The following is a 24,862-nucleotide window of genomic DNA, read 5'->3' on the forward strand; positions in this document are numbered from 1 at the left end:
TTGTCTTGAGGCATAGACTATTACTCTACCACGCTGCATTAACATGCAACCGAGTCCCAATCTAGAAGCATTGCTATACACAAAAAAATCATTATCACCTTCTGGGAGTGATAAGGTTGGAGCATGAGGAAAAAGATCTTTTAGAGTTGAGAAAGCTTTTCCTTGGGCTTCACCCCATTCGAACTTTACTTCCTTTCGTGTAATACTCGTGAGAGGTAAAGCTATACATGGAAAATCTTTAATGAATCTCCGGTAATACCCCGCGAGACCCAAGAAAATGTGAATTTCGGAAGCATTACGGGGCACTTCCCAATTCTGAATAGCTTCAATTTTGGTAGGATCTACTGATATACCGTCACCAGTAATCACATGGCTGATAAATTGAATTTGGTGAAGCCAAAATTCACATTTGGAGAATTTAGCATATAGTTTCTCCTTTCGAAGAAGTTCGAATATTTCACGAATATGAATGGCATGATCAGCTTCAGACTTGGAATAGATTAGAATATCATCAATGAATACGATGATAGATTTATCGAGCATTGGACAACACACCCGATTCATCATATCCATGAATACAGTAGGAACATTTGTCAAACCGAATGGCATGACAAGAAATTTATAATGCCCATATCAAGTACGAAAAGCAGTCTCCGGTACATCCTTCTCGTGTACTTTCAACTGATGATAGCCAGATCTCAACCAATCTTCAAGAAATAGCTAACACCCTGAAGTTGATCAAACAAATTGTCAATGCGAGGTAGTGGGTACTTGTTCTTGATAGTTACCTTATTTAGCTCATGGTAATCAATACACACTCACATCGAACCGTCCGTCTTCTTGACATACAGTACCGAAGTATCCCAAGGAGAGGTACTCGGTCGAATAAAGTCTTTGTCAAGTAATTCCTGCAGTTGGATCATCATTTCCTTCATTTCAGCTGGTGCAAGACAATAAGGAGTCTTTGCAATTGGAGCAACACCAAGTACAAGATCAATTCAGAATTCTACATGCCTATCCAGAGGAAGTCCAGGCAAATCATCGGGGAAAACATCAAGATATTCATTAACAACGGGAACATCATTTACAGTTTTCTTCCCCTCTTTTGAGATATCAATTGTATAGGCCAGATAATTAGAACACCCCTTCGGTATAAATTTACGAGCTTTTACGAAGGAGATTATTTTAACGATTTTAAGTCTTTTCTCACCGTAGACATAAATAGGATTCTCCCATTCAATAGGAATTTATACTAGCTTTTCATATCACAAGATTTCTGCACAGTTCTTTGACAACCAATCCATGCCGAGAATAATATCATAGTTGAGCAAGGAGATAGGAATCAGGTTAGCAAGAAAATTATAGCCTTTAATTTCTATGAAACAATCCTTATAGACTTTATCAGCAAGTAATGATATACTTCCCGCAATATCCACATGAAATGGTTGCGCGAGTGCATAGCAAGTAATTTGAAAGGAATGCGCGAATTCATGAGACACAAAAGAATCTGAGGCACCAGAATCAAATAAGATATGAGAAGGTCTAGAGTTGACGAGAAATGTACCGGTCACAATATTCGGGTCTTCACGTGCCTCCTCCATGGTAATTGGGAATGCACGGCCTTTAGCTTTTGGCACCTCCTCCTTTTTAGTTGGAGTACTCTTTGGTTGTTGGACGGAAGCTTGACTCCCCACCATTTGACTAGTAAGAGTAGGGCAGAAACGCTTCTTGTGGCCAGTAACACCACAAGCAAAGCATGTAACATTGTTCATCAGGAAAACAAACTTCATGTGGCTTATTTCTCCATATCCATGACAGATCACTAATTCTTTTCCTAATATGCATTCGCTCGGATGATTCTTTCCACAATTTCGACACGATAGTGACAGAAGAGAAAAAGATTGTGACCTACCGCAACCACGAGAGGTATTATGAGATTGCACTTGTTTACCAGGATCATATCGAATGGATTTAGCTGGTGGAATGGAGGAAATAGGAACAGTTCGATCAACACGTGGATGCTTCGGAACAGAATGAGTGGCACCACATATTTCTAAGTCATGCTTTCACTTTCGAGCATACTTAACAACTTTATCAAACGACAGAAGATCCCGATTAACCACGAAATCGCAGATTTCATACCATAATACTTCCAGGAATAACTAAATTTTATCATCTTCAGTTGGAATATACTTTGCAGCAAACCGTTATTTTTGATTGAATTGAGTTTCATAATCATTCACAGTCATTCCTCTCTGTTTAAGCTCGAGGATACTCAACAACTTTATCAAACGACAACTTTATCAAACGACAGAATTAAGTCATGCTTTCACTTTCGAGCATACTCAACAACTTTATCAAACGACAGAACATCCCGATTAACCACGAAATCGCAGATTTCATACCATAATACTTCCAGGAATAACTAAATTTTATCATCTTCAGTTGGAATATACTTTGCAGCAAACTGTTATTTTTGATTGAATTGAGTTTCATAATCATTCACAGTCATTCCTCTCTGTTTAAGCTCGAGGAATTCTTTCTCCAATCTTCTCCTCATGCCTAGAGGACAATACTTTCCTAGAAAATGAGTTTTGAACATTTCCCAAGATAAATTATCCTAGTTATACCCGTTGAGAGCCTCAAATGTTGCTTCCCACCAGACCAAGGCTTCTCCGACGAGCATTGTAGAAGCATAATTAGCCTTGTCTTCATTAACAACATGAGAACGAAATACTTTTTCTGTGTTCTGGATCCATGTAAGAACAACAATGGGATTAAGAACACCTAAAAACTCTGTAGCACCATTACTCTTGAAATTTTTGAATGAGGGACGTTTCGCCACACATTTTGAAGATTCTCCGGTGGCTTTCTCTTTACCTTTATCACCATTCATTTTATGTTCTTCGAGAGTTTTCCGAATAACACTAGTGAGTTTATCCACAAGTTGCTCCTCACGAGGGGATACTAGAGTATTTACTTCATCAGGTTGAGGATCTCCACCCACATCTGGTGTATGGCTACTCACCTGTTCAGCCATTGATCTGAAAATTTGGAGTAATATAATATTTTAGAATATTATGATTTATCATTACCTAATAGTTCATTTAAGTCTTTCCTATGGTTTGTATCCATATACGTACAATGAATCCGTTCATATATTGAACTTTTGACGGTTTAAGTCTAAATACCAATCTGTGGTGTTTAGTTCACTTAAACTACTGCTCGGTTACCATGAGTGTGAGACCCACTATTTCTCTAATACCTTTATAATATTATTACTCCAAACATGCTACATACATATTCATAAACATATTTTACATATATGGTCTTATTACAAAAGACTGGATACAAACCGACTATTAAGATTTTTACAATGTTTTATATATTACATAACTTCCTAGTAATTTATACAATAAATACAAAAGCTATAATATTATCTATTCTACATCTTCTACCTGTACAGGACTATACTAGATGCTTATCACCTACAATACTTTAAACATTGAGAGGGGTAAACGTGTGGCGCTTGGCGACTTCAATAACAGTTACAATATAACGTTATGCCATATACATATTAATATGACAGAAGTAAAGAGGGTAAAAGAACAACAAAGGTATATGTGTATCATATGAAAAGCTTTCCATATCAATCAATAATCTGATTCACTGATTTGCAATCAATGAGACATAACAATTTCAACTTGATATACATCAATAAAGCTTCAGCCCAATTGGCACAGAAAATACAATTTTAGATTATCATTTTGCTAGAATATACAGGCTTTCAGCCCTACATTGCCCTATGCCAATACCAGAAGTTATACGAGTCATGCTCTACATGGCCAAACGCACAAAGACAATACCAGAAGTTATACGAGTCATGCTCTACATGGCCAAAGGCACAAAGCCAATACCAGAAGTTATACGAGTCATGCTCTACATGGACAAAAGGCATAAATCCGATACGAGAATAATATGAGAAATGCTCTACATGGACAAAGTCTCAAAGCCAATACCAGAAGTTATACGAGTCATGCTCTACATGATCAACAATATAAAACCATAATAACTTAGGAAAGCACATTGAACATATAACACATAACATGCAGTTGTCCCTATATTGAACTCACTGTGAAATAACCAAATGATAAAATGATCATTTGGGCAACACTTCGCCTCTAAAAATGACTTTCTTTGACGAAACCGGGGATTTTAGTTGAAAACCAGGCTTTGTGCAGGCAGAGTTTCAACTTTAAACATTATTTTCTCGGGTCTTCGGTGTGTCGGGACTTGCTGTGGGTGTCGGGGATGTTTCCTAGGCTTTGGGGGGTGTTAGGGTAACTTGAAAGGAAGTAGAAGGTAAAATAGAGTGAAAGTTGTAACCAAAATTCAGAAGGCCTCTCTTTCTATTTATAGTGGTTTGAGGGCTCGCATTACGCTGGGCGTAATTCCTCGGTACGCAGGGTGTGCTGCCTCAAACATCTCTTCACTAGACGTAACTTCGTACACTGGGCGTACGAAGTGGATGAACTCGGTAGCGTCAAGGCTATGACACGTGGCACTCATGAGAAGGAGTAGGGAGGGTAACGGACTCCGGAGCACTTACATGAGTATGTTGAACGTACTCCTTCGGACCAGCCTTGAAGTTTGTGCCCAAAACTTCAAAAATTCGTATCTTTCGCATACGAGCTCCGTTTTTGATGTTATTTATATCCAAACATAGGTGAAATTGTGCTTTAAAACTTTCGTTTAGACCCCATCGGCTAATTTTGACTTTATTTTTAATATTATATTTTTTACGGGCCGGGACGGGAAGAGTCCGTTACAAATTCATAACTTCTACTATTAACGAGATCTTTATTCTTGTTTTGGTTGTGTCGGATAAAAATCACTCGACTCGAGTTTCGGGTTGTGTACTGTTATGTCGAATCTTAGAAAATTCATAACTTCCTCATATGAAGTTGGATTTGGACGTTCTTTCTTTGAAAGTTCTCGGTTTCACGAATACTGCGACTTTTATTTAGATCATAAAGGCTAAAAAGTAGTTTATCGTGAACTCACATTTTAGCGTCATATGGCGTCGTGCCGGTTCTGTCGCGAAACTTCAATAAGTCATAACTTCTTCGTTATAACTCGGATTTCAGTGAGGTGTTCTCCTAAATGTTTCTAATGAGATAATCTACAACTTTCAATAACATTATTTTTACTTATTTCCTAATTTATATATTAAATTTTCGTTAATTTCAATATTTGACTTTTGATTGGAATCTCATAAGACTTCCAATACTTTCCAAATGATTCTAAACATAATTTTACTTCAAATCTCATAAAACTATCTTGTTAGAACTCAATGTTCAAACTCATATATTATATAATATTACTCACTTTTAAGCTATCAAGCTTACAAAACACGATAATTATACATGGTTAACAATGTGTATGTTACATAAGGATTTTCTCAGGATTGAACGATAGAATGCTTGGAGAGACACCTGCATATGCCTGATTTTTTGAGTTCATAAAACAACATGCTAATACATATTTTGAATGTTGGATAAAATGGTATGATTTGGTGATGCCATAGATTGGACTACTCAATGCTTGAATGATGTTTGATTTTTTTCTTTTAGGGACTCCGCTAGTGTTTGGTAACTATTAAGTGAATACATTAAATTGCATGTTGTAGGGATTAGATAATTTTAGAAGTTTAGGTTCAACCCTATTACACAACTCTTATTTGAGTCCAACCGTTGTGAGGTGGGATCTAGCAATCATAGAATTATCTGGTGCCGGTGGCATGTAACTGTATTTGTGTAATAGTTAGAAGGTATTGAAGAGAGTCTCTTATATAGTTGATGGCGTACAGTGGTGGGAAGGGAGCAACAGGAAAGCCTAGGAGTTGTTTTTGATCATAGGGTGCTTTATATTGCAAGTGGAGTGATTGATAATAGGGAAGTGACTTGGAGGATTTAAGGCAGTCGTTGAGGAAGATATAGATAGGTGTGGAAGGTAGTATTGGGCTCGTACTAAAAGCACATGATCTATTCCCGATACGAGGAACGTCTTGACGATTCCGGGAAACTTCGAGAGTGTGAACCTCCTTGTGTGTGTACTAGTTGATGAGGGACTACATGAGTTCATCCTGTATGAGATTACGAGAGGTATCCTTGATACGACCCCGATGATGTTCGGGATTATCAAGGAGGGTATCATAAAGATGATGGAGGATCATTTTTGGGCCTTTAGACATGTGTTGATTTTCAGGAAATACAGAGCTCACACTCTCTCCTTCAAGGATTTCAAGGGATATGGGGCGTTGGAGTTCTTTGGTTTGAAGGACTACATGCCGGTAGAAGGTGGATAACAGATATGGAGAGCGCCCAGATGACTAGCTTCTGCCCTGAGGGTTCGAAGGTGAGGTTTGTTGCAGGATATATGAGGTAGCAACCTTGAGATTGGTGGTAGGAGGTTGGATATGCTCTGGGAGCGCTAGCCATTGAGGCCATGAATTTCCCTGACTTTGTGTCCCAATTTCAAGCGGAGTTTGCATCGGTTGTCGAGGTGCAACAGTTGGTGAGGGAGTTCCAGGATCTGCACCGGACTACTGAGATTGTGGAGGAGATCACTGCCATGTTTTGGGAGAGAGCCTTGTGGTTTCCAAAGTATGATGTGAATGAGGAGATGAAGAAGACACGGTACCATGACATGCTGAGAGTGGACATCATGGAGTTATTTTATTTTCAGATTGTCAGACTTTGGAGGATACGGTAGCCAAAGCCCGAGAACAGGAGATCGATTTGGAGCACCTTAGTAAGAGGAAGGTAGAGTATGTGCAAACAGTCGGGGGTTCAGTGAAGAAGCCCAAGACTTTTGATTCTAGATCGATGGGCCATCAGGGTCAGAGCCACTATGGAAAGTAAGACAAGACACACATTACGATATATAGGGCAGGTGGTTCGGGTTGCTATAAGTGCGGCAAGACTAGTCACTTCGGAAAAGATTATACCGCCACCACCCAGGTATCGAGTGTGATTTGCTTTCATTGCAAAAAGTGGGGCCACAAGAAGGCTGATTTTCGAAGTTTAGTAGTAGGAGTAGTTGCAGCACCCACTCTAGCGATATTGAGGATCACTGACGGCCGCTAGGGCAAGGTGGGGCATCCGTTGTGAGGAGTCGAGCTTTCCAACTGAAAGTCGAGGAGGCTCATGCAGCGCCATATGTGTTTACTATTATGTATCTTCTCCCTATCCTATTTTATTGTTTATTTGTTTTTCTTAATGTGTTTGTGGACATATAGGAATGTTCTTAGTGAACAGTGTTTTACATGTGGTTCTCTTTGATTCGGGCGCCACCCGATTGTTTATATCTCTTGTTCTCAGCAAGAGGTTTGTTGATGCTCCTAGGGAGCTTGATTATCGAATGGAGGTGGAAATCGCTAACAATCGTACGGTGAAATTGTCAAGGGTTCATCGTGTTTGTACTCTTGATCATTTCCAAGAGAGATACCCGATTGATTTGGTTCCTATTACTTTGCGTGAGAGCAAGGCCATTGTGGGGATGGATTGGATGAGCCCTAATGGGGTAATAATTGTTGGGTTTTAAGCATTCTAACACTCCTAAGTGTACATGCAACCCTAAATACCTTGGATCTATGTTTTCTCTATTATACATGCAAATAAGAACTTCCAAGGTATTATCCTAATCTAGCATACAAAAACAATGAATGTAACAAGATAGAATACATACCTCTTGATGTAGAAAGTCTTCATAAAGCTTGAGTGCATAGTGCCCCAAGTGTGACACCTCAAATGGTTCACACAACACCAAATACACATGGAATGACTTGAGAGAATTCTACACTTCATGAAAATCGGCTAGCCCTTTCTTACTCTCTCTAGTGGCCGATTTTTCCCAAGAATGTGATCTTTATATAGTGTTACAATTAGGGTAAACTCTTAATTGTCATGGCTTTCCATTTCCTTGGATCCATGGGTTCAAATACACCATGGAGCATCCATGAACCATCTTATGGGTTTTAGCCCAACTTGATTATCCATGGAGCATTAGCCCACTATACAAGTATGGATGATTTACACAATCAACCCATATATTTAATTAGTCTTCTTTTGATCACTTAATTAATCCTAGATTAATTCTTGATCAATACTAATTAAATAATCTCATTATTCTTATTATTAATATACTAGAACTTATAATATATTAATAACCATAAGTGTCTTATTTCTCTCATTTAGTCTATCCAAGTGCATGATGCCATGCAACCCAAATGGACCATGCCGGGTCGGGTCAAGTCTTACCAATTATAGTTATGGACTTAGACATTAATCCAACAGTCTCCCACTTGGATAAGTCTAAAACTATTATTGCGTATGACTTTAGGAACCAACTGGCAATCGTAGCTCTCAAAAGCTTCTGTCGAACTCTGACCTTGTAGATGAACTCTGACCTTTGTCAGTGACTTGTCCATTAGATAAGGGATCATATATTCCTCCATTCTAGATATCATATGGACTGAGACATGGATTATAATCATTCTCTCTGTCCATTTGTTGTTTCCCGATTTCCGATTTATGACGACTGACTAATTGAACAAATCAAATCAGTCCTGGCCCGGCCGAGCACTTCCATTTGTCATCATCAAATCATCGAGGGGCCCACAGATATCGCTTTTATTCCGAAGGTAAAAGGAATGGATAAACTTCGACTCATATGGCTTGTTCTACTACTTGTTGAATCATACACAAAGGCACGTTTTATAGCACAGAGTTACCAAATGCGGTTTCGTGCAATCAATGTACTATCAACTCATAGTAACAACTCATATCTCTAGGTTTGAAGAATATAAGATATTATCGTCTCATGATCACTCGTGATAAAATCCATGAAGTGATTCCAATGAGCGCGGGTTGAATCCAATACTCAGAACTTATGAGCACACATGATTGTTGTAGCCTTGTCCAACACCTTAGACCTCTACAACCCATCATGACAGTCTTAATTCATATCTACTTCCAACATATGACCGACTGTGGATGGTTTGAATAACTTAGTCATTCCGGAAGAATAACCCAGTTTATTCGGGAAGTCAAAACATGCAAAATGAAACAAAATAATAATTGAATCCAATATGGTCTCAGAACTTATGAATATAAATAAAACACCTTTTATTTATCACCATATGATTACACATTATTCATTGTATACTGTTTCAGCGATCAACTTTAATCTTGAATTTAAAACAATAGTTGTCCCATGCTCCAAGCATGTACACTACGTTTTCTAAACACTAGTCATGCCATACACCAAGTATACATACTATGTTTGTCTATGAACTTTACTTTGTGAACTAGATCCATTGAACATAACTTCAATGATTCTCTTTTCACACTCCCAAATCCTCACCGCAATTGCAAGAATTCCAAATTCATGCCATTTACTGAAATCTGTTAGATTCTAACCTTATATGCATTAATACTCTTGTAACGATTATGCACAAACTCACAAAGACTTGGCAACAATCATTACAGAGTATTCCAAAGGAGATCAACTCCTTGGAAATATCCTACTTGCATTAAGTTTCCTTAATCTTACACAGATTGAAAATTCTAACTTTGAAACATTTCCAGATTCCATTTTGACTATCACTTCTGAACAAGAGTTGCCTCCTTACAGATTATGTCAATATGGTCCTTCCAGAATTATCACTATACTTCCAACTGTCCTTGAGCAACAAATCTTTGGTAAACCTTAGATTGTCCTCGACAATTGTTTAATCCTTTTAGTCATATCCAGTTCTAAACCTTTTCCCTTCTTAATGCCCCAGGCATTTGGAAAATTTTAGAATAGATGATTATAGCACATGTAATCGATCCTATATCCGAAGCATATGAGACACGATTCATGATGTCTTACATAAAGACTAAACCAGTCTTTTGCTATAATATTTCCATTTCAATTTGCCAAGTTCTCATAATTCAGATTATGAAAAGGGATGTCGTAATCATAATCGAATTTTAGAACGCAAATAATGGACCCATATACAGAATTTCCTTATGTTGAGCCATTCCAACATGAAATTCATATATATAACCTTGACTAAATGATTAAAACCTCACGATCTAAGCTTATAGATTTGAGATGAAGTATAATTTCCTCTCCCTTAATTATAGCAAAACAACTTTTCCCAATTGAAACCTTTTGTTTTCTATAATTAACATTGCTAACTTGCAATACTTATCATAATTATCATGCTCCCACTAACATGATGACTATTAGCATAACACTTATGCTCCCACTAGCTTTGACATGTACTCAGAAATCAGCTGGTCTTATAGAAATCAATACTTCATTGACTTTCTTACCAAAGTTCAGATTTCTGATACTAGATTGTTTTGATAAAATTTTATCAAAAATCATACACCTTCCCTTAGATAGCACACTTGTGTGTCTAAACAGTTATGAAGAGGTATGCCGTAATCATAATGGTTAGACCTTTTTTCCACTTCTCACAAGTCCATATTAGTGTGCCGGTTAACCACATGCGCTCCACTAACGACTTTGAGAATGCAAATATCACAATTACTATCTAGATAAAATCTACTTAGTGAAAGTGTTTCCTCACCATCATTTTCATGAATCGGAGAGAAACCTTATGACACTTAGATTTATATGGTGTATGAGTTCCTACCCATATGAATTTGTCAAAACCATAATCACAAGACAAAGATAATGACATATCCAAAACCATATGGATTGAACTCAATCTTAACTTCTTGCCACCTGGCAGCTCAAGGGCCTGCCATTGCTTCCAAGTTGTTATGCAACAAACTGAGAACTCTAAGAACTCATATGCAAAGGCAACTTTAACTAGAATGGGCACAGAATATGTCAACACGATAGGTTATAAACCTCAAGTCGTGTGCTAGGGAAGAACTTCAGGTTCTATTCTTGATTAGTTCTTGAGACTTTCAAGACCTTTAAGACTCCCACTGTCCTCTTGATATATAAGACTCCCTTGTCAAACATCCAAGACATAGTGCGGATTCTAATCAAGACAAACACTTCACACAATTGGCCTTAGTTGGTCTTTGTTTTATCCAAAACATCACAACTTACCAAATTCAAATGTACTAGAGTAGAAAACTTTTACTCTTACATTTGACAAGTGTTTTTAAACCTTCTTTAAGACATGTCACTCAAGTTACAATCTTGGAGTATGACTCTCAAAATTGTTTTTGGAACGAAGTATGACTCATCTTCATGATTTAACCATTTCAACAATTCAAGTTCCTCTTCTTAGTCATAAGAATGCACTAAGATTTCCTTAGAGAACTAATTGTGCTATGGTTTCTTAATCATTATGATGATCACAAAAAACTGATACTAAAGTACTCTCCCATCTTTTCAGATTTGAGAAACTTTTATCCTTTTGCCTAATTTGATTCTTCTTATTCGCTTTGCCTTACATTGGAACCCCTTTTCCAATGTCTCAGAGTTACACTTAAGCTTGTAAGTATAATCATATTTACTGAGCTTTAGTAAACTATGACGAATAGTCTTATCAATCTTTTGTGGTGGACTTAATCAGTGCACAAGAATGTGTACTCGATCCCTTAGTCCTTTACTTGACTCACACATCCATGTGACCGAGTAATTAGTCTTACTTTTTCCAATACTTGAAAGTTCTCATCCATCATGCTATACAACTTGCATGATTCCAAGTTCCGGTCCAATTGAAACTTGGGTGATGAAAATCTTTCCTTATTTGGTAAATTTAGACATTACCACAAATGAAAGAATCAATTTCATACTTCCACTCTTGCTATTAATGGAATCTTATAAGCAACAATTTTTCCTCAAATGCCATTGTAAGGATATTTTAAAAATAAATAAAATCAAAATTTTTCCTTTTATTTTAAACTTTGCGGAAAACTTATCCTTACAATCCCTATGAAAACTTGTTGTTATCTATTCCTAAGCAATATCTCATAACTCCTAAGAAGTAGCTCAAGAATCCGATCTTTAAACTATGCGATAGAAATCCATCTACGCCATCAGATTCAGCATATTCTTTCTTTAATTTTCTTCACCTTTCTTTGATTCTTAAAACATCACCATGTGACCCAGTCACATCATGTATCAGGAATCTCAGAATCGAAACTTAGCAGAGTTAGATAGTGGACTTTACCTGAAGTAGAATCAAACTTATTGACTTCAACATCCTTCGGTAAATTTGGCAGATTCGTAACCAATGCCCCTTCCTTTGGCAATATAAACATATGGATCCTTTGATAATGGTACACGAGAATATCACAGAATTAGCTTTTCTCTTTACCATTTGGTCAACCGAGTTGACTATGGCCGATCCCTTTCCATTGGGAAGAGAATGCTTTTCTGAATTTCCTGTGTCGCTATTGTCAATGTCCATCAAGTTTTAAGGAAGTTGATCTTAACAAATAGATAAGATCATTAAGGGTCTTGTCATAGTCTGTTTCATAGGTGTCCCAAAGGAACTCACTATGTGACTTAGAAAGTGATTGAACCACCAACTTTCTCAAGACTTTGACACCCAACTCTCCCGGCATGTCAATATGTGACTACATCTCCAAGATGTGACCACACCTAGACCTTGCCTTGCCAATAGGGCCTGAGTGACCTTAAACTTTTCCAAGAAATTGTGGGTTAGGGAGAATAATTGGAGGAGGTGAATGAAGTATGATTTCCATAGGACATCATCTTCATTTAGGAAAGCTTGTTTCAAGAGATTTGGGAAGATCATAGGTGTCTAAACCAGACATCTTTTGGGAGATATTCAAGATAGTTGATTTAAAGTCCTTAATATGACACCCAATATGAAATATTAAGGCTAGGACCCAACAAACTATTTTATAACTTAGAAGAGGTATGCCGTAATCCAAGCTATAAAATATTTGAAGGTAGGTGAATGACGATTCACCAATTTCCACCAAGATAAACGAAATGTATTATTAGGTTTTAATTGGTTTTGAAACTCCTAGATATTTGAGATTCATTGAACTTTTCAAAGGCATGTTTCAATCTCGAGTGTGCCCTTCAGGTTTTGTGACTGGGATGCCGAGGATCACAAAACAAGGTGTGAAGTAATCATGCAAATCACTTGGTACCCTTAATAAATTACCCCTCAATTGATGTGCCGGTTAACCACACACGCTCCATCGATACTATGATAAATATTAAGTCACCCTTTACCTACCTTGTTAAGTCCAAGTTAGTGTGCCGGTTAACCACACACGCTCCACTAACGACTTTGACAAAGTGTAAAGTGTAATTTCATGGATTAGCACCTTATTCACATTTTCCTAAGTAACTAAGATTAGGTATTATTATGAGTTTAGTTACTTAGTATTATCATTAATACTTTTAATGAAGGGAGAATTCTAGTCCTGTCAAACTCGTTCGGCTAACGACCCTCCACCAGTCAAGCAAGCGGTGGGTGAGAGTGGACACCCATTAAGTTGCCATTTTATAGGCAACAACCTTATACCCACCTTATAGACCGGCTTCGTGAATGAGGCGTACTAGCGGTAAGACTGACTTTTACTCTTATACATATATATATTATTAACTTATAATATTATAAAGTATAAGGGTTGAATTTTAACTTTTAAAATTCTAAGGGCTAACTTGGAATTAAAGTATTCATAAGTGAAAACTTTACAAATTCCAAAACTTGAGGGCATGTTTTGAAACTATTCAAAACTTTTCATTTCTTGTAACTTATGAGTTTAATAGAGTAATAAAATGAGGACTTTTCATTTTTCTAACTCATGTGTTCTTTTAATGGTTTTTTTTTAATCCAAGAGACTTTTGGTTTTCCATAACTTGAGGACAAGTTATGGACTCCATTAAAACACATTATGATCAAGAATTAAACTACCATATAGGTTACAAATAATCCCTATGATCATCTAAACTTCATATGAACAAGAACATGAATATGAACACTTTCAAGAATCAAAATCACATTAAACTTTGTAATTTTGATAACTAGTTGTTGTAAATGAATTAGCAAAAACATTACACCAGCTAAAACAAGTTTTCAAGTACCAAAACAGTTTAGGGTAATGTTTCCAATCCATTTCCAGCAACTAAAGTCGAAAATCTGCACTCTGTCGACCCTACTCGCCGAGTTGCATGAACCTACTCGCCGAGTAGGTTGAAGATACACATGAACTCGCCGAGTCCCCCCCCATGGACTCGCCGAGTCCATTCGTCAGGCAGCAAGTTTTCGACTTTTTTCAACTTTTAATTACAAGTATAAGAGAAAGCAAGCCTAGGCTCTGATACCACTGTTGGGTTTTAAGCATTCTAACACTCCTAAGTGTACATGCAACCCTAAATACCTTGGATCTATGTTTTCTCTATTATACATGCAAATAAGAACTTCCAAGGTATTATCCTAATCTAGCATACAAAAACAATGAATGTAACAAGATAGAATACATACCTCTTGATGTAGAAAGTCTTCATAAAGCTTGAGTTCCTAGTGCCCCAAGTGTGACACCTCAAATGGTTCACACAACACCAAATACACATGGAATGACTTGAGAGAATTCTACACTTCATGAAAATCGGCTAGCCCTTTCTTACTCTCTCTAGTGGCCGATTTTTCCCAAGAATGTGATCTTTATATAGTGTTACAATTAGGGTAAACTCTTAATTGTCATGGCTTTCCATTTCCTTGGATCCATGGGTTCAAATACACCATGGAGCATCCATGAACCATCTTATGGGTTTTAGCCCAACTTGATTATCCATGGAGCATTAGCCCACTATACAAGTATGGATGATTTACACAATCAACCCATATATTTAATTAGTCTTCTTTTGATCACTTAATTAATCCTAGATTAATTCTTGATCAATACTAATTAAATAATCTCATTATTCTTATTATTAATATACTAGAACTTATAATATATTAATAACCATAAGTGTCTTATTTCTCTCATTTAGTCTATCCAAGTGCATGATGCCATGCAACCCAAATGGACCATGCCGGGTCGGGTCAAGTCTTACCAATTATAGTTATGGACTTAGACATTAATCCAACAATAATTGACTGTGAGCATCAGTTGGTGAAGGTTCGAACCCTAACTAGGGGAGAACTAATTATTCATGGAAAGGGTGCTCAATGTTGACCGACTCTGTGTTTAGCCGTGAGAGCTAGGAGATATCTACAATAGGGTTCTTCTGGTTTCATGGCCTATGTGATGGATGTTAAAGAGGAGGGGAAAAGGACGTTTGAGGATGTGTCAATCATCTGAGAGTATCCTAATGTATTCCTTGAGAATCTGACTGGGTTTCCTACGGATAGGCATGTTGAGTTTCAGATTGATTTGTTTCCAAGTGCGGCTCCAATAGCCAGGGCACCTTATCAGTTAGCACCACTTGATATGAAGGAGTTATCTATGCAGTTGCAGGAGTTGTTAGAAAAGGACTTTATCAGGATGATTATTTCATCCTAGGGAGCACCGATATTGTTTGTGAAGAAGAATGATGCTTCCCACAAGATGTGCATTGACTACTGGGAGTTAAACAAGTTAACAGTGAAGAACCGTTACCCACTCCCGAGGATCGATGATTTATTTGAATAGCTTCAGGGTGCATCATGGTTCTCTATGATTGATCTATGATCGAGATATCATCAGATGAGGGCCAGAGAGGAGGACAAGCAGAATACTACTTTTAGAACTCGTTATGGCCATTACGATTTCGTGGTGATGCCTTTCGGGCTTACCAATACTCCTGTCGCGTTCATGGATCTCATGAACTGTGTGTATAGACCAATGCTAGATTGGTTTGTCATTATATTTATTGATGAAATTCTTGTCTATTCTAAGACCAACGAGCAACATGAGGATCATCTATGAGACATTCTAGAGACTCTAGGGCACCTTGTCAATCAGAAGGGGATATTAGTCGACCCGAGCAAAATCGAGCCGTTATGCAGTGGGAGGTTTTGTGGTCTCCATATAAGATTAGGAGTTTCCTTGGGTTAGAAAGGTATTATCAAAGGTTCATCGAGGACTTCTCCAGGAACACAGTCCCGTTGACCAAGTTGGCGAAGAAGGCTGTCACTTGTTGTTGGGGGCTTGAGCAGTATGCAACACTTGATACTTTGAGATAGAAGTTGTATGAGGCGCTGATTTTTGCCCTACCCGAGGGCATGGAGGATTTTCTGGTTTATTGTGATGCTTCCTTCACAGGTTCGGGTGTAGTGCTTACGCAGAGGGACTCTGTGATTACTTATGCTTCGAGGCAGCTGAAGCCTCATGAGGCAAATTATCCTACTAATGATTTGGAGCTCAGTGATATGGTTTTTTCCCTTAAGATTTGGCGTCACTATTTGTATAGGGTTCGATGTATCATTTACACGGACCACAAGAGTTTAAGATATTTGATGGATCAGCTGAGACTGAATATGAGGCATCGTTGGTGGCTCGATGTGGTGAAGTATTGTGATTGTTTGATCCCCTATCACCCCAGAAGGACGAATATGGTGGATGATGCTCTTAGCCACAAGACAACTAGTACTCCTATCCTAGATTTGTGTTTGAGGATGACAATGATTTGTAGGGTTTTGAGCATTCTAACACTCCTAAGGTGTTCATGCAACCCTAGAAACCTTGAATCTATGTTTAACTAAGATACATGCAAAATTGATTTCCAAGGTTCATAATCCTATCTAGCATACATGGGGAACTTTTAAACATAAAAGTAAGCTAGAAAAACATACCTTGTAGTAGTTTGGATTCCTTGAAAACCTTGAGAGACTAGCACCCCAAGTGTGATGCCTCAAATGTTTCACACAACACCAAATGCACTTTGAATAAACTTTGAGAGAAATGTCACACTACTTGAAATCGGCTAGCCCTCTTCTTTCTTGCTTAAGTGTCGATTTTGGTGAACAACATGATGCTTATATAGTGTGTTACAATTAGGGTTACACCATGTAAACACTAATTGTCATGACCTTTCATTTCCATGACCCATGGGTTCCATAAACACCATGGAGCATCCATGGAGCATTCTATGGGTTTTAGCCCAACTTGATAATCCATGGAGCATTAGCCCACTATACAAGTATGAGTGATTTTACACAATCAACCCATATATTTAATTAGTCTTCTTTTGATCACTTAAGTAATTCCAAATTAATTCTTGACCAATATTAATTAAATAATATTATTAATATATTAGAACTTATAATATATTAATAAACCATAAGTGTTATTTCTCTCATTTTAGTTTATCCAAATGCATGATGCCATGCAACCTAAATGGACCATGCCAAACTGGGTCAAGTACATACCATAAATAGTTGTGGACTTAGACAGCTTATCCAACAGTCTCCCACTTGGATAAGTCTAATAACTATAACTGCAAGTATGACTTTAGGAACCGATCAACAATCGTAGCTCTGTCAAGGTCTCTCGGAACTGAGATGATGATGATACACCATTTAAGATAAGTGGTCATATAATCCTCTATTTTAGATATCAACCGGACAATTACATGGAACAATGTCTTACTTATTATCAAACAGTTTGTTTCTCGATTTCCGATTTGTTTGAAAAAGAACTTAATCGAACACATCAATTTAGTTCTGACCGGGACCGGTACATAGGTCAAAACAAAATCATCGAGGGGCCCAAATATCGCTTCTAATCCAAGAAGGAACATATAAACGTTGACTCATATGCTTGTCTACTACTTGTTGAATCACACACAAAAGCACGTTTTATAACATCGAGTTACCAATGCGTTTTCGTACAATCAATGTATAACCAACTCATAGGCAACAAGTCATATCTCTAGGTTTGAAGACTTATATGATATTACCGTCTCACAGTCACCCGAGATAAATTCCATGAAGTGATACCGGTAAGCGTGGGTTGAATCCAATACTCAGAGCTTATGAGCACTCATGAGTGTTGTAGCCATGTCCAACATCTTAGACCTCTACAACCAACTCATGACAGTCTTGATTCATACCTACTTCCAACATATGAACGACTGTGGAGAATTTGAATAATATGCAATACAGAACATAAATATTCTGGAAGTCAAAAGATGCAAAAGAAATATAGTAAACGATTTACAAAAGATAGCAAGACTTTACTCATAAATAAACCCAACTTTTATTCATCATCAAATGTCAATTACACTTTACAAATTTCAAATCTATCTAACTACTAAAACTAATATCATCCTTTAGCCGTATGCGCCTCGCATGCTGGAGATGCTTAACCCTACCCAGTCCCTTCGTGAGAGGATATGTTGGGTTCTCATCCGATGATACCCTCTTTGCCACGAGGAGTCCTTCTTCTATTCGATGTCTGATAAAATGGTATTTTCTGTCGATGTGTCTGGATCTCCCATGATCCCTTGGTTCTTTCGCTAAGGCAACTGCACTTTCACTATAATAGAAAATTTTCATAGGCTCCTTTATAGCTTGTACAACTCCAAGGTCTCCAATGAAGTTCTTCAGCCATATTGCCTCCTTTAATGCCTCACTTGCCGCGATATACTCTGATTCGCATGTTTAATCATCAACTGTCTCCTGCTTGGAACTTTTCAAAGTAATTGCTCCTCCGTTTAAGGTAAAGAACCATCCTGACTGAGAGCGGAAATTATCCCTATCAATCTGGAAGCTAGCATTACTATACCCTACAACTCTCAAGTCATCACTCCCACCGAGGGTAAGGATCCAGTCCTTAGTCCTCCACAGGTACTTGAGGATATTATTTACCATGGTCCAGTGAGCCTTGCCAGGATTCCCATGATATCTGCTGACCATTCTCAAGGAAAAGGTCACATCAGGACAAGTACAAGTCATAGCATACATGATCGAGCCTACAACAGAAGCATAAGGTACTCGACTCATTTCTGCTATCTCAGCCTCGATACTCGGGCTCTGAGTCTTACTCAATCTGGGGTTACTCATGATGGGTAAATCTCCTTTCTTGGAAACTTGCATGTTGAACCTCTTCAACACCTTATCCAAGTTGGTACTATGACTAAGTCTAATTAGTCTTTTACTCCGGTCTCTCAGAATCCTTATCCCTAGAATATAGGCAGCTTCTCCTAGGTCATTCATAGCGAAACACTTCCCAAGCCAGGACTTCACTTCCTGCAAGGTTGGAATGTCATTTCCTATGAGTAGTATGTCATCCACATACAGTACCAAAAATCTAACTATACTCCTACTAGCCTTGACATATACACAAGATTCATCTTCACTCCTCGAAAAGCCAAACTCATTGACTTTCTCATCGAAACAAAGATTCCATTTGCGATGTGCTTGTTTCAATCCATAGATGGATTTCTCAAGCTTACACACTCTATTAGGGTATTCTGTACTGACAAATCCCTCTGGCTGACACATGTAAACATCTTTAGCCAAACTTCCATTAAAGAAGGCGTTTTTGACATCCATTTGCCATATTTCATAATCATGAAATGCAGAAATGGCTAAGAGGACCCTAATGGACTTAATCTTTGCTACTGGTGAGAAGGTCTCATCATAATCAACTCCCGGGGTTTGAGAAAAGCCATTTACAACCAGTTGCGCCTTATACGTGTGTACATTACCATCCATGTCGGTTTTCGTCTTGAAGATCCATTTGCACCGAACTATTTTACGACCTCGTACATTGTCAACAAAGTTCCAAACTTGATTGTCATACATGGACTGTATCTCTCTATCCATTTCCTCTTTCCATTTAACAGCCTCAGGGCCTGCCATGGCTTCCACATAGTTGTTAGGTTCATCCAGCCTTACCAGTGTCTCACCTTCCGCAGTAATATGGAAACCATAGTAGTGCTTCGGTGCATTCTTAACCCTTGTGGAACGTCTTAGAGGTACATACTCGTCAATTGGATCAACATGAGTTTCCTCATCAGGTTGACTGCTAGGGTTTGAAGTTCCTTCACCACTTGACTCTTGAATTTCTTCGAGGTCAATTTGCCTCCCACTGTTTCCTTAGCTTATGAACTCTCTCTTTCTCTTTCTCTCTCTCTCTCTCTCTCTCTCTCTCTCTCTCTCTCTCTCTCTCTCTCTCTCGAAAGACACCCCTCCTTGCTACAAAGACCACATTACCACTAGGTATGTAGAAGAGGTAACCAAAGGATCTCTATGGGTAGCCGATGAAAATATACCTCTCACTTCGAGGTTCGAGCTTATCGTGAGTCTCACGCCTCACGAAAGCCTCGCAACCCCAAATCTTGATGTGGTCTAGATTAGGAACTTTTCCAGTCCACATCTCATGAGGAGTTTTGGCAACTTTCTTTGTAGGGACTAGATTAAGGATATGGGCGGCAATCTCTAAGGCATACGCCTAGAATGAGATTGGTAGCGAAGCTCGACTCATCAAGGAATGAACCATATCCAACAAGGTTGGATTACGCCTCTCAGCCACACCATTCAACTGTGGTGTCCTGGGAGGTGTCAATTGTGAGACAATCCTACATTCCTTAAGATAGTCGAGGAACTATGTACTAAGATACTCACCACCACGATCGGATCAAAGCATCTTAATGTTCCTGCCCAATTGATTCTCGACTTCTTGTTTAAAATCTTTAAACCTTTCAAAATTCTCTGACTTATGCTTGATTAAGTAGACATATCCATATCTACTATAATCATCTATAAAAGTAACATAATAACGATTACAATCCCTTGTGACAGTTTTGAAGGGTCCACACACATCTGTGTGCACTAGATCCAACAAACCTTCACCCCTTGCACAAGAACCAGTAAAGGGTGACTTTGTCATTTTTCCAAGTTAGCATGATTCATAACTATCATCTGACTTTAGGTCAAATGACTCCAAGACTCTATCCTTTTGGAGTTGGCCTATGCGTTTCTTGCTTACATGTCCAAGACGACAATGCCATAATGATGATTTATCCAAGTTATTATTATTAGACGAATCAATACACAACACATTATTTCCTAGGTTATCTACAATAGACACAACTTCATACACATCATCACAAGGTAATGCTTTAAAATAAAGAACATTATCAAAGAAAGCATTTATTCCACCTACTTCATTGTCAAAAGAAAAGGTAAACCCTTGTTTGTACAAAGCACGAAAGGAAATAATATTTCTTGCCATTTCAGGCAAGTAACAACATTTATTCAAATCTAATGTAAACCCACTACTTAGCAACAAAGAATAAACTCCAATCTTGGTGACAGGTGAAACTTTGTTATTCCCTATGATCAAGTTTATCTTTCCATGCTCCACATTCTCACTTCTTCTTAGTCCCTGCAAATCAGAACATCTGTGAATTCCACATCCTGTATCAAGGACCCAAGAGTTAGAATTTGGTGAGTTATTAGACAATATTGTGTAAATACCTGCATGGGTGGGTTTTACTTTCGCATCCTTTAAGTCTTGCTAGTACTTTGGGCAGTTCCACTTCCAATGCGACTTTTCATGGCAATAGAAGCATTCAGCCTCTTTTGTGTCAGAAGAAGGAGTGACGAAACCTTTCTTGGTACCACTTGAAGAGGAGCCATCAAGGGTCTTACCCTTGGTACCCTTCAAAGGGTTCTTCCTCTTTTTCCCTTTACCTTTCCCGATTACCAAGATAGGGCAGAGTTTTAAGTAGGAGTAGGAGTGGTAACAACCAACTTACCTTTAAGACCTGTTTCATTGGTCTTTAGGAGTCATTGAAGATTGTTGAGGGTAACTTCCTCCTTGTTCATGTGCTATGTCATGCAGAATTGATCATAACACGATGGTAAGGAGTGCAAAATAATATATATTTCTAACTCCTCAGGGAAGTTCACATTTAGTTTCAGCAAACGGTCTACATACGTTTGCATTTCTGCATGTGGCCCATGATGAGTTTCCATCCTTCATCCGAGTTGTACTAATAGAGGAGACGATTTCATATCGCTCTTGACGAGCACTTTGATAGTAATGGTCCATCAAGTCCTGGTGCATCTCAAAAGGATAGTAGTCCTCATAGGACTTTTGGAGCTCGGCTGTCATAGTTGCCAACATGATGCATGCCACTTTGGTAGCATCTCTTTCATGTGCCTCATATTCAGCGACCTCCTCAGGAGAGGCAGACGGCTTGGGTACCTTAAGCTCCTTGTCGAGGACATATTCCTTATCCTCATACCGAGTGACCATCCTGATGTTCCTAATCCAATCCATAAAGTTGGATCCATCAAAGATGACTCTCCCACAAAGGTTCATGAGAGAGAAGGAGCTGACAGGGTTTGAGCAAGAAGCAGTATTGTTGGAAGACATCTGAAAAAGAAGAAGACAAGTTTAGATTAGATATAAAGATAGTCCTTAATAAAACACCCAAATGTAATATTAAGGCTAGGATCCAATCACATTATATTATAACTTAGAAGAAGGATGCCGTAATCTAAGCTATAACATATTTGAAAGGTCGATGAGTGACGATTCACCAATTTCCACCATGAAAAATGAAATATAAATTATTAGGTTTTAATTGGTTTTTAGAAACTCCTATATTCTTTTGATATTCATTGAACTTTTCAATGACATGTTTCAATCTCGAGTGTGCCCTTCATGTTTTGTGACTGGGATGCCGAGGATCACAAAACAAGGTGTGAAGTAACCATGCAAATTACTTAGTACCATTAATGTTTTTCACTCAATCGATGTGCCGGTTAACGACACGCGCTCCACCGAGCTATGAAAAACCTTAAGTCACCCTTTGCCTACCTTGTTAAGTCCAAGTTAGTGTGCCGGTTAACCACACACGCTCCACTAACGACTTAATCAAAGTGAAAAGTGTAATTTCATGGGTTAGCACCTTATTCACATTTTCCTAAAGAAACTAAGATTGGGAATTTATAAAAGATTTAGTTACTTTATAATTATCATTATACTTTTATTGAGAATTTTTAAGTCATTGTCCCACCCGTTCGGCTAACGACCCTCCACCGATCAAGGAAGCGGTGGGTGAGAGTGGACACCCATTAAGCTGTCATTTTATAGGCAACAACCTTATACCCCCTTATAGACCGGCTTCGTGAATGAGGCCTATTAACGGTAAAACGACTTGATCTTATATATATATATATATATATATATATATATATATATATATATATATATATATATATATATATTATTAACTTATAATATTATAAAGTATAAGGGTTGAATTTTAACTTTTAAAATTCTAGGGGTTGGAACTAAAGTTTACTAGATGACTTTACATGTTCCAAAACTTGAGGGCAAGTTTTGTAACTTTACAAAACTTTTCAATTCATAACTTATGAGTTATTGTTTATTAAAAATTAAGACTCTTCATTTTTTTGTAACTTATGTGTTCTTTTAATGGATTTATTACAAAGTGACTCTTGGTTATCCATAACTTGACGACAAGTTATGGACTCCATTAAAACACATCATGATCATGAATTAACTACCAATCAATAACACATAATTTATATGATCTTGCTAGAACTCATAAGAACATGAATATTCATATCAAAATTTCAAGAACATATGAACACATATAAGCATGGAATTTTGATATTAGCCATTGTAAATGGATTAGAACAATCATTACACCATCTAAAACAAGTTTTCTAACACCAAAACAGTTTAGGGTAATGTTTCTAGTCCATTTCCAACAACAAAAATCGAAAATCTGCACTCTGCCTGGCCAACTCGTCAAGTGCAAGCACTGACTCGCCGAGTTGGTTGAAGATACGCTTGGACTCGTCGAGTCCCCCCATGGACTCGACGAGTCCCCTGTGTAGACAACAAGAATTTTGTGTTTTTCAACTATTTTGCATCAAGTATCAAACAAACAAGCCTAGGCTCTGATACCACTATAGGGTTTTGAGCATTCTAACACTCCTAAGGTGTTCATTCAACCCTAGAAACCTTGGATCTATTTTTGACTAAGATACATGCAAAATTGATTTCCAAGGTTCATAATCCTATCTAGCATACATGGGGAACTTTTAAACATAAAAGCAAGCTAGAAAAACATACCTTGTAGTAGTTTGGATTCCTTGAAAACCTTGAGAGCCTAGCACCCCTATTGTGATGCATAAAATGTTTCACCCAATACCAAATGCACTTGGAATACACTTTGAGAGAAGTGTCACACTACTTGAAATCGGCTAGCCCTCTTCTTTCTTGCTTAAATGCCGATTTTGGTGAACATCATGATCCTTATATAGTGTGTTATAATTAGGGTTACACCATGTAAGCCCTAATTGTCATGACCTTTCATTTCCATGACCCATGGGTTCCATAAACACCATGGAGAATCCATTGAGCATCATATGGATTTTAGCCCAACTTGATAATCCATGGAGCATTAGCCCACTATACAAGTATGAGTGATTTTACACAATCAACCCATATATTTAATTAGTCTTCTTTTGATCACTTAATTAATTCCAAATTAATTCTTGACCAATACTAATTAAATAATATTATTAATATATTAGAAATTATAATATATTAATAAACCATAAGTGTTATTTCTCTCATTTTAGTTTATCCAAATGCATGATGCCATGCAACCCAAATGGACCATGCCAAACCGGGTCAAGTACATACCAGAAATAGTTATGGACTTAGACACCTTATCCAACATGATTACCCAACTCTTGGAGCATATTCGTGGGACTCGGGTTAATTCCATGAAAGAGGAGCATCGCAACAGTGAGCACATTGTAAGGAAGGTGTCCTCTTTTGACTATGATAGTAGGGGACTGTTGACCTTACATCGAAGGTTTTGGGCTCCGTATTGGGGCGGTTTACGACAGGTACTT

The sequence above is a fragment of the Lactuca sativa genome, chromosome 8, assembly GCF_002870075.4.
Source record: "Lactuca sativa cultivar Salinas chromosome 8, Lsat_Salinas_v11, whole genome shotgun sequence".
Taxonomy (NCBI): domain Eukaryota; kingdom Viridiplantae; phylum Streptophyta; class Magnoliopsida; order Asterales; family Asteraceae; genus Lactuca; species Lactuca sativa.